The sequence below is a fragment of the Candoia aspera genome, chromosome 1 (assembly GCF_035149785.1).
Source record: "Candoia aspera isolate rCanAsp1 chromosome 1, rCanAsp1.hap2, whole genome shotgun sequence".
Classification (NCBI taxonomy): domain Eukaryota; kingdom Metazoa; phylum Chordata; class Lepidosauria; order Squamata; family Boidae; genus Candoia; species Candoia aspera.
Window position 1 is genome coordinate 297,274,024 of NC_086153.1, and position 15,586 is coordinate 297,289,609.

General features: G+C 43.5%; 1 protein-coding gene across 3 annotated transcripts in view; it reads left to right on the forward strand.

Moving 5' to 3' along the window:
* The first annotated feature begins 1,006 nt into the window (after positions 1–1,006).
* TMEM63C (transmembrane protein 63C) overlaps positions 1,007–15,586 on the forward strand; it is a 73,140-nt gene continuing 58,560 nt past the window's right edge. For 2 of the 3 annotated variants that reach the window (XM_063290155.1, XM_063290156.1), the window contains exon 1: positions 1,007–1,354. The gene's annotated coding sequence lies outside the window, so the exon portion shown is untranslated. The remainder of the gene's footprint in view (positions 1,355–15,586) is intronic. The other variant, XM_063290157.1, reaches the window with a different exon arrangement.

Below are 15,586 nucleotides of genomic sequence, written 5' to 3' on the forward strand. Positions count from 1 at the left end.
CTAACTGCTGGCGATTTCAATACAGCAATAGCCACTGTTTGAGGGTGTGCTTCTAACATAAACAGTGTCGGAAGAATACTGAGCAATGAAGAAGCAGGCTGTCCCATTGCAATCAGGGATAAGTATATGCCAGTGCCTTGGATGCAGAGTATGGGCTTAGCCCAACTATCAGCAAAGAAGTGCAAGGAAAGCCTTGCTTCTCTAAGCTACACCTTGAAAAGAGAGAGGGAGAGAGACAGAAGGGGTCTCCTTTGCCTCCAGAGCACAGAGTTTTATTTAACTAGAAACAGAGCAGAGACAAGCATAGAAAATCCTCGTCCTCCATTCACCCCATTTGCTCTAGTAGCCAAAGAAGCTCAGGTGCAAAAGGATGAGGCGGTTCCCAACACTAATCACGTTCCGCTGAGTCACGGCTCACTCCGTCCAGTTTTTTTAGGATCACGTGACACAGCAGACCATAAACTAACCACAGTAGAAGGAATCCCACAACTCAGGTGATATATGGCTGACTAGTTTGTTGCTGCGCAAACAACGGTCGTCTAGCGAGGAGGTTAGGGCATGCCGATGCTTTCTTTTTCGGGCAGCTCGGTCATGGGGCTACTGCGTACCGCTCGCACTTTGCTGTAAATAGGTTTACGAGGAAAACAAGCTGCTCGCCATTCCCAAAGAGTGGTCCTCCGCGATACCCTCTCCCTTTCTCCCTCTTTAAATCCCTCAACATAATCTGGTTGGGTTGATAATTTGGGGATAGTCCCTTCCCCGGGCATTCTGGAGAGGCAAGGAAGCTCGGGGGCCGGTTTTCTGCTGCAGTGTTACGGAAGGGAGGGGCGGAGGCGGAACGGAAGGTCCCTCTTCGAAGCCTCGCTGAGCGAATGTTTCCTTCGCGGATGGAAAGTTCAACCTCTTTGTGACATAGCGCTGAGGGGACTCTGAAAAGCCCTTGGCCCGGGCGAGCAAAGGAACATCATGCATCGCCGTGCAGGGGGGATGTGGGCGGTCCCGGCAAGCCGAGCGAGCCCAGTAGCGGAGGTGGGTGGGGCAGGAGGACGGGGGGGCTCCCCCTCCCCTTTCTAACTGGTGCTGCCCTTTGCATGGTGCTGGTAATTCGCAGACGATCCCTTGGCTTGCTGAGTTGGTTTGTTGTGGTGCCACGGGGTGCTTTTTACAGCCTGGCGAGGCAGACCAGGTTTCCTGGAGAGGCGTAGCCGGCGTAGGTGCAGTTGGCCTGGAAAGGGCGCTGCCAGCAAAAAGACGGAAAAAGTGTCCCAGTGCGCAGTCAGCAATTTGAAGATGGTCCCTCGGTAGCCGCGGTTGGATGGAGCGAACCCCCGAGAGCTGAGCTGTCCTCCTGCAGGTAGGGAGCCAAGCCTTCCAGCCTTGTCCCCTGGCCGCGCGCGGGAGCCTTTCCCGCCCATCCGAGGATGGGGAGCAGCGCTCGAGATCCCCGGGGTTTGCAGAAGGGGAGAATGCCTTGCCCAATAACTATACTTCTGGTGACGAAGGAATGACGGCTCGGCGGCTGCTCAAGGGGCCGGTTGGATTCCCACCTCCTTAGTCAGAGAAGATGCCTTTTCGCACTCCCCATTCTTCTCTGAGTACCCCGGTGCACGATCCGGGAAGGTTAGGCCGAGGTGGGGAGGCCTCAATCATTACTGAGTCAGTCGGTTTGGCACAGTCAAGTCACTGAGAGCAAGCAGGGAGGACCCTTTTGCTAGACTGGCCCCCAAATAAATAAATAAACCCCGACTGAACAGGAGAGCCCTTGGGTGATCATGCCCTACTTGGGTTGTTGGAGGGCACCTGACTGGGCAGAGTTGGAAACAGAATGCTGGGCCCTTGGGTGGGTCCAGTGCAGCTCCTGTATCCTCCAGGTGAAAATAACTCCAACAGGAAAGTGGGAGCAATGTATTGTTGGTTTTTTAAAAAAAACATTTGCAAGGGCCCTAACATCCATTGGAAATGTTAAGATGATCACTGAGGTACTTCTGAAAAAAGAGATCTTGCCACTATGTGCAAAGTAGATGGGGAGCTGTAGAACAACACTTTCCAAATGACAATACAGCCCCTTTTTGCCACCAAATATTTGTATGCGTGGTATGTATCATATTTGCTAAATCTTCAGTCTACGTTGCAGCTTCCATATATCTTGACTCCACCTTAGTATACATTAATTTATGATAAAAATTGTACCTTTGAGTAAGCTCTGAGGGCAGTTGCATCACAATTACTATTGGCAGCTAGACCAGATATATCTGGAATCTTTCTCCGAAAGGAAGAAAAGGTGCTAGCAGAGAGGCCTGGCTTAAGTATACTGCTTCAGTCTGTGGGTGGTGTTACTGGTATTTTTCACCTAAATAAAATCACCCAGTGACATGCCGAGGAGGGAGATGATACAAAGCAGAAAGTTTCTTCATTGCATCTTGTTTTCAGGGCACAGAGATTGACTGACTGATTTTACAAGTCACACCACATGTCACCTGAGGTCTCTGTCAACCATTTATAATATTATAATCCAGACACAGGTTTTCTATCTGTTTTAGTTATATGCAGAAAACTGTTGTCCCCATTGCTGATCTCCATCCTGCTTCTATTGTTGTATTTCAAATCACTTCTCTCCAAGTTAAAAGGCGATGAAGCCTAACAGAGTGTATACACCTTGAGGCTTTCCTTGGGTATTGTTGGGAAAAAAGGGAAAACCACATTTCAAGACCAGTACGGGTGAGGATGACTTAAGCCAGTCTCACTCATGGGCTGGAGGCAAGATGAAGGCAAAGTAATGGGGACAAGGCAGAAAAGAGATGCGGCCAGGCCATGTTAATGCGATGGCTAAATGGAAGTGAGGAAGGGCCTTTAGTACAGCACCAAAGAATTAAAGGAGTTTCACCTGTCTTTACCACTACAGTGGGAACATGCCCAAAGTTTGGTTTTGTACATCACAATAAAGCAGCACGTTCTGAAGTTTCTGCTGAACTGTTTCAAGACAGCCATGGTTCAGCAGGATTGAAATCCGGAATGTTGGGTTATTTGGGGTTTTGGAGGAAACAAAATCCAGATGGGATAAGTGGGGCAAGGGAGGTGCACATTTGCCCCTTTTCTTCCTCCAGAGCTCTCAGTGTAGTGAATGCCACCAGGCTGTCTCCTTCACACCACCTCCCCTCCTCTCCCTTTCCTCAGCTGCTGCCACTGCCGATCTGCCAGTGCATCTGTCCCATCACCCCACCTGCCTTCCAATCTTCCCAGTGGCTTCATTTCCTCTCCTCAGCCACTGATGCTGTGGCATGGCATATTCCATAAGCCTGTCCACCCCCTCATCTTCTCAGAGCCTCCCCTCCCCCCCCGTGTGCTAGTATCCTTAGCTTTTTCCCTGTTGTCCCCCCCCCCCCACACACACACTTCTGTGTGGAACAAAACAGACCCAAATACTCCGAACAGGCAGGTTTTTGATTTGGGCAAGGATCACCCAAAGCCAGTCATTGCAAACACAAAACGCTTCATTAACAGAAGATTTTACGTGTCTTTACAGTACAGTGATTCACAGCCCAGAAGTTAAGATCATAAACCACAAGAATGTAATTCGGTGATTCTGTGAAACATAGAATAAATGTGTGTGCTGGTGGATGTTGAAGCATGTGGTGAAATTTCTTGTGCACTGCTTTTCTGGGGAAAAGAATGCATTTCATCTCAGCTTAGGCTATTTCTCTGTGGCACCAGCAGGGATTTTTCTCACAATTGCTACCTGCTCCTTTCAATCCAAAAAGTAAAGAACTAAACATAGGATCTGCTGCTTGGAAAACAGGTGCTCTTGTACTGAACAAAGGCAGTTTGCCTATTATCTCCATGATTTTCATAGCTTCAGGAATTCAATATAAGAGCATGAATCAAGAGATTCTCTGGCTACTAACAGTGGGGCAGCATCTGGACTGTGGGTGAGGAACATGTTGGAAATAAAGACCCCCTTTAGTGTTCAACAGCTTTCTCAGAAGCAGTGGGTAGGGAAGATCATTACTGTCAGAGCATCAGTCTATTTTTTCCTGCTGACTTTCTGTGACACTCTTCTGTCTGCTTTCCATGCTTGTTTCTCTTTAGGAGTTCAATAAAATTAACTAGGAGGCACTTATCACTTCTCTTTGAGCTAGAACCACATGGATTCCTTCAGATTCATGTACTTGGAAGGAAGTAGATATCAGCATGTCCCAAAGCCATACAGTATTTCCATGTACCCCTCCTTTTGAAGAGAGGACAAACTGGCCATATAATATAATAGCCTTGTAGAATTTGGCCAGTCTTTCCAAGGAATTATATGAGTTGAAGTCCTAACACATCTGGAAGGCACTGGTTTTATTCCTTGTTAGAAAATAAGTAATTGCAGATGATAACACCAAAAGGCCAAAATTTAGCATGTGATGAGCATACCAGTGGGAATACCGTGTGTCTTACAAAATTGTAGGGCCCTTCTACCAGCCACCATGGCTTAGTCGATTAAGAAATACCACCTGCACAGTTTAAAGCTTTCTCCTGAGTACCAGAAACTTTTAAAACATACCAATTCCTGTGGTCTAGGGATTCCCAGGAAGGGAAAAGGGAAAGGGATGCCAGTGTCCTCTCAGTTGCCCTAAGATGTCAGTCTGTACTTTAACAGGCCTCTGATGAAAAAGAAATCTCTCCAGTGCAGCAGTCCAGTGATCTTTCCTTTCACGCAGCAAGAAGCTGCATTATGGTGCTACGAGAGTCTTTTGTGTGATGGTTTGGAATGAAAGGAGAGTAGCTGTTAGTTGCAGAAGAAGGGAGAGGGAACCCTAAGCGCCTGGGAATCTATGTATTGTGGTATAGGGAGTACACTGTTACCCAGCAGCAGCATTGCTCTGCTTGTAAATGATGCCATGGCAACTTCACTGATGGATAATATACATGGCTTTTCTGGCCTGATGGTAGACAGGATTGTTGTAAGCTGCCCAGAGTCACTTTTCTGTGAGATGGGTGGCTATACAAATTTGATAAATAAAAGTGGTAAAGGATGCTGCTGTTGACTGGAGTAATGGTCATTCTAATTCTAATTCTTGAACTGCAAGCAGTTGTTTCTTTCCTTTCTTTACTGACGTACTTTTCAGGATTGTGGCAGTAGGTCAATTCCTGTACTCTTTAACAGACCCTTCACTTTAAATATATTTGACTGTCTCCCCCCACCCCAACAAACATTCCCAGAATTTCACCCTCTTTTGTGGTAATCATCAGGTGTGTAACAAAATGTTATGCCAGCAATAAGTACTGCAACCTCCATCAGTCTGAATATGCATTAACAGTGTGATTTGGCTACAGAAGAAGAGATACAGTTTTAGGCTGCATCAGTGGAAGTATACTTTGAAATCAGGGGAAGTTCTTGTTCTATTCTATCTGGTACTGTATTGTGCCCACATCTGAGCATCATGTTCAAAAAGGTTCAATCAAAAGGACTGAATTTGGAATAGGTTCAAAGAACAAGAAGGATGATTAATGGGACTGGAAATTACCTTCTATAGGGAAAGACTGGGGAAGAGGTTCTGGTAAGCTGTAAGAACAGAAGACTTGGGAAGGGATGTTATGGCCAAACACTTCAAGTACTGTACTTGAAGTAGAGTCATCCAAATGTGTTTTCTGTCATCTGCAAGTAATAATCTTAAATGGGAGGAAAGTAGATTCCAGAATATTCAGAAAATACTGGTAAGAACAATCCAATAGTGGAACCAGGAAAGTGGCAGGTTCACCTTTTTTAAAGAGCTCACCAGGGGCTGGGCAGCCACCTATCAGAATTGTTTTTAGTTGTATTTCTGCATTGAGCAGAGAGTAGGACTCAGTACCTTCTAAATAACTACTCTAAGAAAACACATTTAGGCAATGTAATGAGAAGGACAATTGAGAGACTAACATGCTTTTCCAAATCTAGCCTTCAGACTCCTTGTTCACATTTGACACCCAACCAGCCCAACCAGTTTAGGGCCAGTTTCTGACCTCAGGAGTGGTGTTGCTGTAATGTTGTGGAAACTAATGATACCCAGTCGTTTACCATGGATCTACTGGCCTTCTGTACTCTTCATACTCCTCAGATAGGTTTTCTCAAACTGGCACCCTCCTGTAGAGGGATACAAAGATGATCTTGGAGAAAGAATGCAAGAATAGATAAGGAGACATCAGCTTAGTCCTGGAAAAGAAGAAAGGATGAGAAATAACTCAAGATAACCCTGTTTTGATTCTGTTTGATATAAAAGGGGGCAAACTTTGGTTTTCAAGATTCTGTTGTTATACTCTACCCCAATAGAGTTCCAGTACTCCTTATGCGTTTGTCTCCTGACCAAGTCTGCCTTGAAGGTCTGACACCTCCAGATATGTTTGGGCTGTAACCCACATCATTCTCAGATAGTATAGGGAATCATACAAGCTGGTGATAATTGTGAAGTTCAGAACAGCCAGAGAGCAACAGGATAGGGAAGGCTGTCATAAGAATTCGATAATGCAAATGGAACCCAATCCAATGCCATTAATTTAGGAGTCAGTCAATCACCGCCCTAGAAATAGATCAGTGTTGGACCCAGTTGGGAGTTATTCCTGGGTTCGCTAAGAAACCTAAAAAACAGCTCCTGGTTTTTCAGATGCAAGGTTATAGAAAGCTTGCTCTGTGACCTTGGAAGCTGCTGCCTATCAATGGGTCTGGATGGACCAATGGGCAGAGTCAGCATCAAGTAGTTTTTTATTATTAGTTTAAGCAGACTGGGATTACATCAGTTAGTCAAATGAGAGGATTTTATCCTGGATGCTACTTTTATTTTACTTTGTTTTATTTTATTAATACTTTGCCTTTCTTCTGGGAGCTCAAGCTAGTATACATAACATTTCTTCTTCCAATTTTCCCCACAATAACCCTGCAACCCTGCAAACATCCCAGCACTCTTGGGAGTGCTGAAATAAATTTACAATATGTGTAGATTTACAATATGTGTAGATGAAAACATGGAGATAAATTTGCATTCCCTTTCTTCTCAAAAGTTGACCATCCTGTGTCAGGAATGCTTTTCATTAAGCAAAGAAAGAAATAAGGAAGCCAAGTCTGGATGTGGTCAGCCTTTGTGGCTGATGTCAAATGCCAAATGCTGTGAAATAGTCAGGCTCTTCAGTGTTGGCCTTGCAATGACTGAACCAGTGTTTTTCAACCTTAGCAACTTTAAGATACGTGGACTTCAGTTCCCAGAATTCCTCAGCCAGCATGGCTGGCTGGGGAATTCTGGGAACTGAAGTCCACATACCTTAAAGTTTTTATTTATTTATCGCATTTCTTCACTGCCCATCTTGACAAATGACTCTGGGTAGTTTGCCAAGGTTGAGAAACAATGGATTGAACATTGACGTGCTAGGGCCAGGAACCTGTTTTGGTCTTTTAATCTTGCTTTGATCTTATTGTAGGCACTGTGATGTCTTAGTTCATGACAAACAGCGTTTGGTAACTAGGCCAAATGTCATTTTTTATCAAAGGCCCTGCTTCTTACTGGTGAATGGTCGACTATGGTAATCAAAGTTTACATTAGAATCTAGGGGAGGAGCCATAGCTCAAGATGAAGTACATCCTTCATATAACAAAAGATTCCAGGTTCAGCTCCCAATCTCTGTTGATAAGGCTGAGAAAGATCACAGGCTGAAACCCCAGAAAGCTGCTGCCAGTTGGTGCTGAGCACCATGGAGCAGTAACCTGACTCAATGCTGTATAAGGCAATTGGGACCTCTAAGAGAGAATTTGAATAATTTTACAGTATAAAAACTTAGCAAGTGTCAGGACTAAGACCCACTTTGACCTTGTAGGTTCAGGCTTTCCTGGCCCCCTGCCTCATGGTAGCTTCCAGTGTATGCCCAGGAGCTGAATGGTTCATTTGGACAAACACTTGTGGGTATCCATAAGACCTGCCTTTCTGGGTCAGATTTAAGGCCCTCCTGACCCATCAGTCTGTGACTGAAAGCAAGACACATGTTGCTTTGGTCCTTACTTTTACCTCCAGCAGCATCTTATCTTCAGAAAGACTGAATGCTTGCAATGCAAAGAGGCTGGTTACCTAAACTGCCTCACAATGTAAATGAAGAAAACCATGCACAACCCCAGCCCTTTCTCATTAGCCAACAAGATCACCCGTTGCTTCTGGTTGCCTCTAGAGAACCTGTGATCAGAGACTTGCATGTGACCTTCGGGCCAAATTTAATACAGCCATGAGAACACAGAGATGGGACGGCTTACAGAGCAGGAGTCTCAGATGCAAATGAATGCAGGGGTCACATTACATAAAATGTGCTAATTGGTGGGCTGTATTCATACAGATGGAAAAATGCAACAAACGTTAATTAAATAATTTTAAATAATAATTTATTAAATAATCCATATTTAAATTAACATGACATTATTGATGGTTAACAAAAGCAAAAACCAGTTGCGTTCTGTAGCCCAGAAAAATACTGTATTGCCATGGCTGCAGTTTCTGATCTGTCTGTGGTCCTGTACCTCAACATGTTCTGCACACACACCCTGACACCAAGAAGCATGGACCAAAGGTGTGTTACCCTGGCATGCCCCCATGGCAGTCATATGTTGGTGCAACACCTGTGCGCAAGGCAAGGCAGTGCTCCAGCAGGGTTTGGGCTGCAGCAGCACCATCAATTTTTCAGTTCTCATGGACTGTGCAGAAGCACTCAGTGGACCTTACATATTTCAACCCCCTGACATAGAGGGGATCCTGTAATTCAGTGTTTCTCAACCTTGGCAGCTTGAAGATGTGTGGACTTCAACTCCCAGAATTCCCCAGCCAGCTATGTTGAAGTCCACACATCTTTAAGCTGCCAAGGTTGAGAAACTCTGCTGTAATCTATCTACTCAAGGTCCTTTTGCTTGAGGAAGCAGAAACGCCAGTTGGTAGTCCTAACTTTACTACCTTATTTTAATCTAATATTAAAGCTCCTGCTGTCCACAGAAAGGTTGTAGTCCTTCAGCATTTCTAAGAGGCAAAGGGGCAGGAGAGGCATTCCAAATGAATGGAGAGCCATCGCAGCCAAGCTGCTTTCTAACTTAGTGGACTACTATCCTTGCCTTGAGATCTGAACTCTTCATGTTTCCTTCCTGTTCCAAGGGAAGGAAAATGGCTTACAACTTAAGAGGAACTATGTAGACCTTACTCTGATACTTGGCAGGAATACAGATTTATGGATTTGCGCAGCTGCCACAGGGGCAGCAGGATCTTGCACTGTTAAGCATTTAATGAAGTGATAAGGACTGCCTATACTCTCTGTGCTTGCTAAGGTGCCTGGAACAGAGCGTGCTTTTTGGAGCTGCACGTTGACAGCTCTCTGAGGGTCTGCTTGTGAGCTGAGCTTGTTGCTCTGTTTTTCCATTTTTGGAAAAAAAACAACAGCTCTTCTTTCTCTTTTTCTGGAACCTACATAGGATTGAATCAAGCAGGCAAGCAGAGATGAAGACTCAGCTGGGTTGCTTCTTGGCAGGCTTTAAAGGAGGAAAGACACCAAATGTTGCTCAGAATACAATCAGTGCTTCTGTCCAGAGAAGCCAGAAGCACCTGGAAGCGTGACAGGGCTCTAGAGGGGAATGCTGGGTTGCCGGAGAACAGGACACACTGCTGTGGCCAAAGTGAGGCTTTTAAAAAGTGCCTTCCAGTAGCCAGGATTTCATTTTATATTGACATGGTAACTACATGAGTCAAGGTACTCAATGTCCAGCTTCCATGCAACAGGAAGGAAGTAGCTCAGATGAATAAAGTGCAAAAGATTATTAAGTTTGTGTTATGTGTACAACAGAAGAAAAAAGCACAGGGAAATAAATCATGGGGAAGTGAAAATTAGTTAGCAGGCTCACCTACCAATAGATGTTCTAATTCTCAATATTCTTACTGAGAGATAGGAAAGACAGAAGAAAACAGAATTAGTCTCATCGTTTTCTGAAGTCCCTGGCCATTGCCATTCTACTGAGCCTTGTATCTCAGCAAGGATGCAGCTGCATACTTTGTTCTTCAGGCCTGCCTTGAACCTATAAGCTAGTTTGTCTCTTTTCAGGTGCAATAGAAGCTGCTATTCCTATTACCAGGTTGAAGCAAGATTTAGTTGCCATACATTAAAAAAAAACATTAAAAAGGATATAATGCTAAAAAAGCAGAGAGGTTTAAGCCTGAGACTGTTGCATTAGGAAGAATGATGTGGAAATACATTGGGATAGTGCCAACCTCCCTGGAACTAAGCCACAAGTTATAAGTGGTACTTTCATGAGTTAGCAAAAACAGCCAAAAGACCACCTCTTGAGCTGCTTGAAAGCTGCAGTGTCACCATCACCAGAGGCCAAGGTAGGGGCTGGAGGAAAGGCAAAGTGCAGTAAAGAAAGAGTACTTCAAACTATAAATGAAAAAGCAAATTCCACAGCCAAACATGATACGTTGCTGATGTGCATGCCTGTCTGTTGATCAGATCTCTTGAGTGAAGATAGCTTAGAGACTGGGCCAGCCCTGTCTGTGAGCAGGGCTAGAGGGTAGCTGCAGCTGGGGAAGAGCAATCTCTGACCAGAACTGGGTACTTATGTTCCTGATGATTTCAACAAGAGATTTTGAAGCAGATTACACCCTCCCATCACTAAAAGCAACTGGAATGCACTACACGACTTTTAACTTCCTACCTAAATAAATAAATAAAAGGGGAGGCTTTGATCAAGCCTCACAAACCCAAGTATCATTGTAATAGGGTTCATCAGAGTTGTTGCTGAAATAGTGTAGCAGAAAAAACTGTGCCTCTATTGGATAAGGTACTGTTTGTGATAAAATTATGAGTGAGTTAAAATGATGCAGTGATGGGAGAGGTTTAATATAAAATGCTAATAGGTATCATTACTTTATGCTGTGGTGATGATGATTAAAAATATTGATATCCTCCTATGCCCTAGTTCACAAAGCAGCCTACAATACATCTTAAGTGATTGAATTAGGTTCAAGGTGACCTGTGCTTAAGGCCACGTTTAGCCATGCAAACTTGCTGGGTGACTTTGAGCCAGTCCTAGTCTATCTGCCCAACTTGCTTCACAAAGTGATGGTTGTTAGGAAATATTGGAAGAGATGGAGTTATGTATACTCCCTTGTACTGTTGGGGGAAAGGTAGGATATAAATCCAATGAATAACTTAATTCAAAAACAAAGCCAGGAAAACTCAAAAGACCAGAACCATGCATCAAAGATTAAAATCTATCCAATCCTATAAAAATTTCTGCACTCCCCAGGAGACTTGGGTTTTCAGCCATTTTTTAAGGGACATCTACTTCCCTTCCAAAGATGGGGCATTCTGAATAGGTCTTCCAAAGAAGATTTTAATCACCAGACAGTCAAATTAGGTCAAAAGCAAAATGACCCTGGAACATGTGTGAGCATCCAAAGAAGACTTCCAGTGCAAAACAATTGTTGATGGGGAATGTAGAAGAGGCAAAATATGTTCATGGTTTACTACTTCACAAATTGATTCAATACCCCAGTTCTGAAATCCCCCTCTTCCTGTGCAGTGGTGGTGGAGAGGGTCCAGGATTAGTAAGCTTCTGGTGTCACTTAAGCCTATCTATTCAACCATGACTTTGATTATCTTGCACTGTTGTGACTGATTATCTTGACACTGTTGTGTCAAGATAATCTCTGACCACAGACTGAATTAAGCTTTTTAAAATGTTCAGATGAATTGTATTCCCCCTTTGGGATTGTTAAAAATTAAGGCAAGTGAAAGATAATATGGGAATATGAAATAAATAATATGGGAACTAATCCCCAAATGGTGCAAAGCAGCAGACTGGAATTGAGTGTCCTTCCTTCCTTGACTTTGAATCTGTTCCTGCCCCCCAAAGTAGAGTGCTGGTTAAATATACTTGTATATTTAATATGGTGTACCATTTAACCCGCAGTGCCACCACGTCCCTTAACCATTTATTATATCAAAAGGATAGCCTGAATGCTTGTTACCCTTTAATGGACTTTATTGTTTAAGAATAGGGCACCACATGTATCCGTTGAACTTTGCAGTCATTTTCTGAACTTTCTAAATGTGTCTGTGGACTCTTTGTTTTCAGTGGTAGCTTCCTAGTTACAAAGTATCATTCCTAGGTAAATTTAATGTCAGTTTGGTGCTAGAAAAATATTTTCTTTAATGCTGGATCTTTTTAAAAAAATATTTTGCCTGTTAAATACCTGTTAACGTATTTTTTATCCTCTGCTTGAAGTGCTAAGATACACTGAGTCCTATTGTGGTTTCCTTTATTATTCATTTTAACTCATTTTTGCCAGCCGCTCAGATATGATTTTGGTATGGGATAGCTTGTAAATATCTTTTTAATGATTTGAATGTTTGTCAAACTACTATATGCAGTTCAAAAATTTAGAAAAGAAGCATCCGTAGGCATCTGTTCCTAACCATGTGAAAGGTAAAAGGTCCCCTGTGCAAGCACTGAGTCATTTCTGACCCTTTGGGGGGATGCCACTTTCATGACGTTTTCTTGGCAGACTATAGAGCGGGGTGGTTTGCCATGGCCTCCCCCAGTCATCACCTTCCCCAGCAAGTTGGGTATTCTTTTACCAACCTCGGAAGGACGGAAGGCTGAGTCAACCTGAGCCGGCTACCCAAGAATCTGGCTTCCACTGGGATCGAACCTGGGTCGTGGGGAGAGTTTTGGTTGCAATACTGCTGCCTACCACTCTGCGCCACCCCAGCCTGTGTTCCTAACCACAGTGGTGCCAAAATAGCAATATGTACATTGTGACATTACCATACAAGCTTCACCCTCTTGTGCTTGTGTTGCAACATGTTTTTGTCACTCCCCCTCCCTCCCTCATCTTTGAAGGCAGCTTCCCTTGCTTCATGCTCTTCAGATGTGTTTGGGGTACTACTTACTTACTAACTTACTTATTTTGTACACAACCCATTCCCAGAGGCTCGGCCAATGATCCTGTTAACTGACAGGGATGAGATCCAAAACGCATTAGATTAATGAGAACTAATTTCTAAAAGAGAAAATGAAACTGCGTATCTATAGTTTGGTCTATACGGTCCTCACAATTGCAATAAAAATAGCAAAGCAAAAGAAAAGAATTATCCGTCAATAGTTTTCCTCAGTACTGCTTCCCTGCACCAAAAGTACCAACTGGTAGAAGAATCTGTAGCTCCTCAGACCGTAGCAGCTGTGCTGATTTGGGAGAACATTGCCTGGATTCTGTACAGCAGCAGAGAGTTTTTCTACTGAGGTAGAAAAGCCTACTCAGAAAGGTCTAGAGATGCTTTTCATCAACATTCCTACCTAGGAAGGAACTGCTTGAGTAATGAACCAGGCTGCTTTTAGTGTCTGGAGCCTCTCTGTTCTCTCAGTCCCTGCTAATATTTCTGGGAAATTGTTGGTGCCCTAATAAACCTGGGCTCTAAGAATTGGCCTCAGGGGAAGAAACAGCAGAGCTTCAGGTATAATACTATGAACATTATCTGGATTGTGGGGAAACATAGGAAATATATTATTGTAACAGAGATTTCTGCTAGGTTTTGCAAGAACAAACATCCTGAACAAAATAACCTGGCTGTGAACACTTGCTGCAAAAATAACAAGAGTTTTTCATTCCAGCCCCTTGTTTTCCCTTTCCTACAAATAGGAATGTTTAAAATGGGCTTAGAGTCATCCCTGGAGCCACCATGTCTGACTTGGTCTTGGGAGTCCTTTTCCCCAAAGATTTGTCTCCTGGCCTCAGTAGATCTTTATGAGAACCAAGACAGCCATTCCATATCTATTTACCTATGAGTGAACTCCATTGGAAAAGGGAGACTTCTCATCATTTTGGAGTTTTGGTAGTGTTGTGGCTTTCAGTTATTCTTTATGAGCTTATTAACTGAAATAAGCCTCAGAGTAACTATTAGGCTAGGACTAGGGAGATCCGTACTGAAATGTCTGTGTAGTCTTAAAGCTTACTTGTTGACTTTGGGCCAGTTCCTGTCTTTCATCTTAGCCTACTTCAACAGACTGTTGTGGGTATAAATTTGGCCAGGAGCATCATGCATGCCACTTTCTACTTTTGGAGGAATGATGAGGTATAAATGCACAAAATATTACTTTTGAATAGCAGACTGTTGTGGTTAATTAGAATTTTTACAAGTGGGGCTAACTGCATCTTCAAGACTCCACCTAGACAGCAACTTCCTTACCCGCACATTCAATGCTGAAATGATAAACCCATAATCAGTAGGAAAAATGGTTAGTGGTCCCTCCACTCTCTGGGAGAGAGTTTTCTGCTACAGCCATTGATTGGACTCCAATTTCTGCCTTGAGTCTGCTAGATCCTGAACAGCAACTGAATGCCAAGGGGTTGGCTTAGTCCCTAGATACCTTATTGGTGTTGTGCAATAAATTGATGCAGTTAGTACATTAAAAAACCTTTGCCAGGAAGAACATTCTGGTACAGGATGTAGAAAACTGTTGTCTTTAAATTGAATAATGAGGCTTTACATTTATGCAGTCCAGAGCTTCAAATGCTATTCTTATAATTTCAGAGGAAAATATCTGTCTATCTGGACAGTTCTTTAGTCCAGGAAGTAGAGAAGCTAGTTGTACAGAGTTCTAACACATACTGTATCTGTGCCATTTGCTGAATATTTTCTCAGTTTCAAGACATTCTCTTTCCCACTGAAATAAGTTATTGGAATGCTTGAGTTAATTGCTCATGTTCTGTTCGAGAATGCTTGGCCTACCTTCGATCACACTTGGATTGTATGTGCTATTTTTATGGAGAGTGGTAATGATGGAATCTGTCTTACTGGAGAAAACTTACTGTATTTCCTAGGTTTGTGCACATAGCTAAAGTAGAAGTCATCTATACATTTCATCATCTTTCCCAGCTTACTTGCAGAGAGTTTATTTTTCACCTTAAGCTTTTAGCATTTTTAAATAATGTATTTTTAGTAATGGTAATACTCATGGTATGTTAAAGATGTTATTGACTTATTTGTGCTCATTTGTTATTAATTTCCCTCCTCTTCCATTTTTAGATATGAGATTTGAGGATTTTGCTTCTCATTCTGATAACAAAAAAGCTGCCCAGACAAAGTATCAGGTTGTTTTAAGGCCATCTGCCCCAGATCCGGTGTGTAACTCGGGGGTCCTCTTGGACTCACGACTCCTGCTCAATGAGCAGGTGGCAGTCGTGGCCAGGAGGGCCTTTGCGCAACTTCAAGTTGTGCACCGATTACGCCCTTTCCTGGACCGAGAGGCCCTCCGAACAGTCACTCATACATGGGGCTACCCTTGAAAAATATCCAGAAGCTACAGCTGGTCCAGAATGTGGCCGCACGGACAATCTTGGGTGCTCCAAGATTTGCACACATAACACCTTTGTTGCATGAGCTCCACTGGGTCCCAGTTTGCTTCCGGGTTCAATTCAAGGTGTTGGTTATCACCTTTAAAGCCCTACATGGCATGGGACCAGGATATCTGAGGGACCATCTCATCCCTATTACATTGACCCGCCCCATCCGGTCATGCAAGGAGGGCATGTTACGGGCCCCATCTATAAAAGAA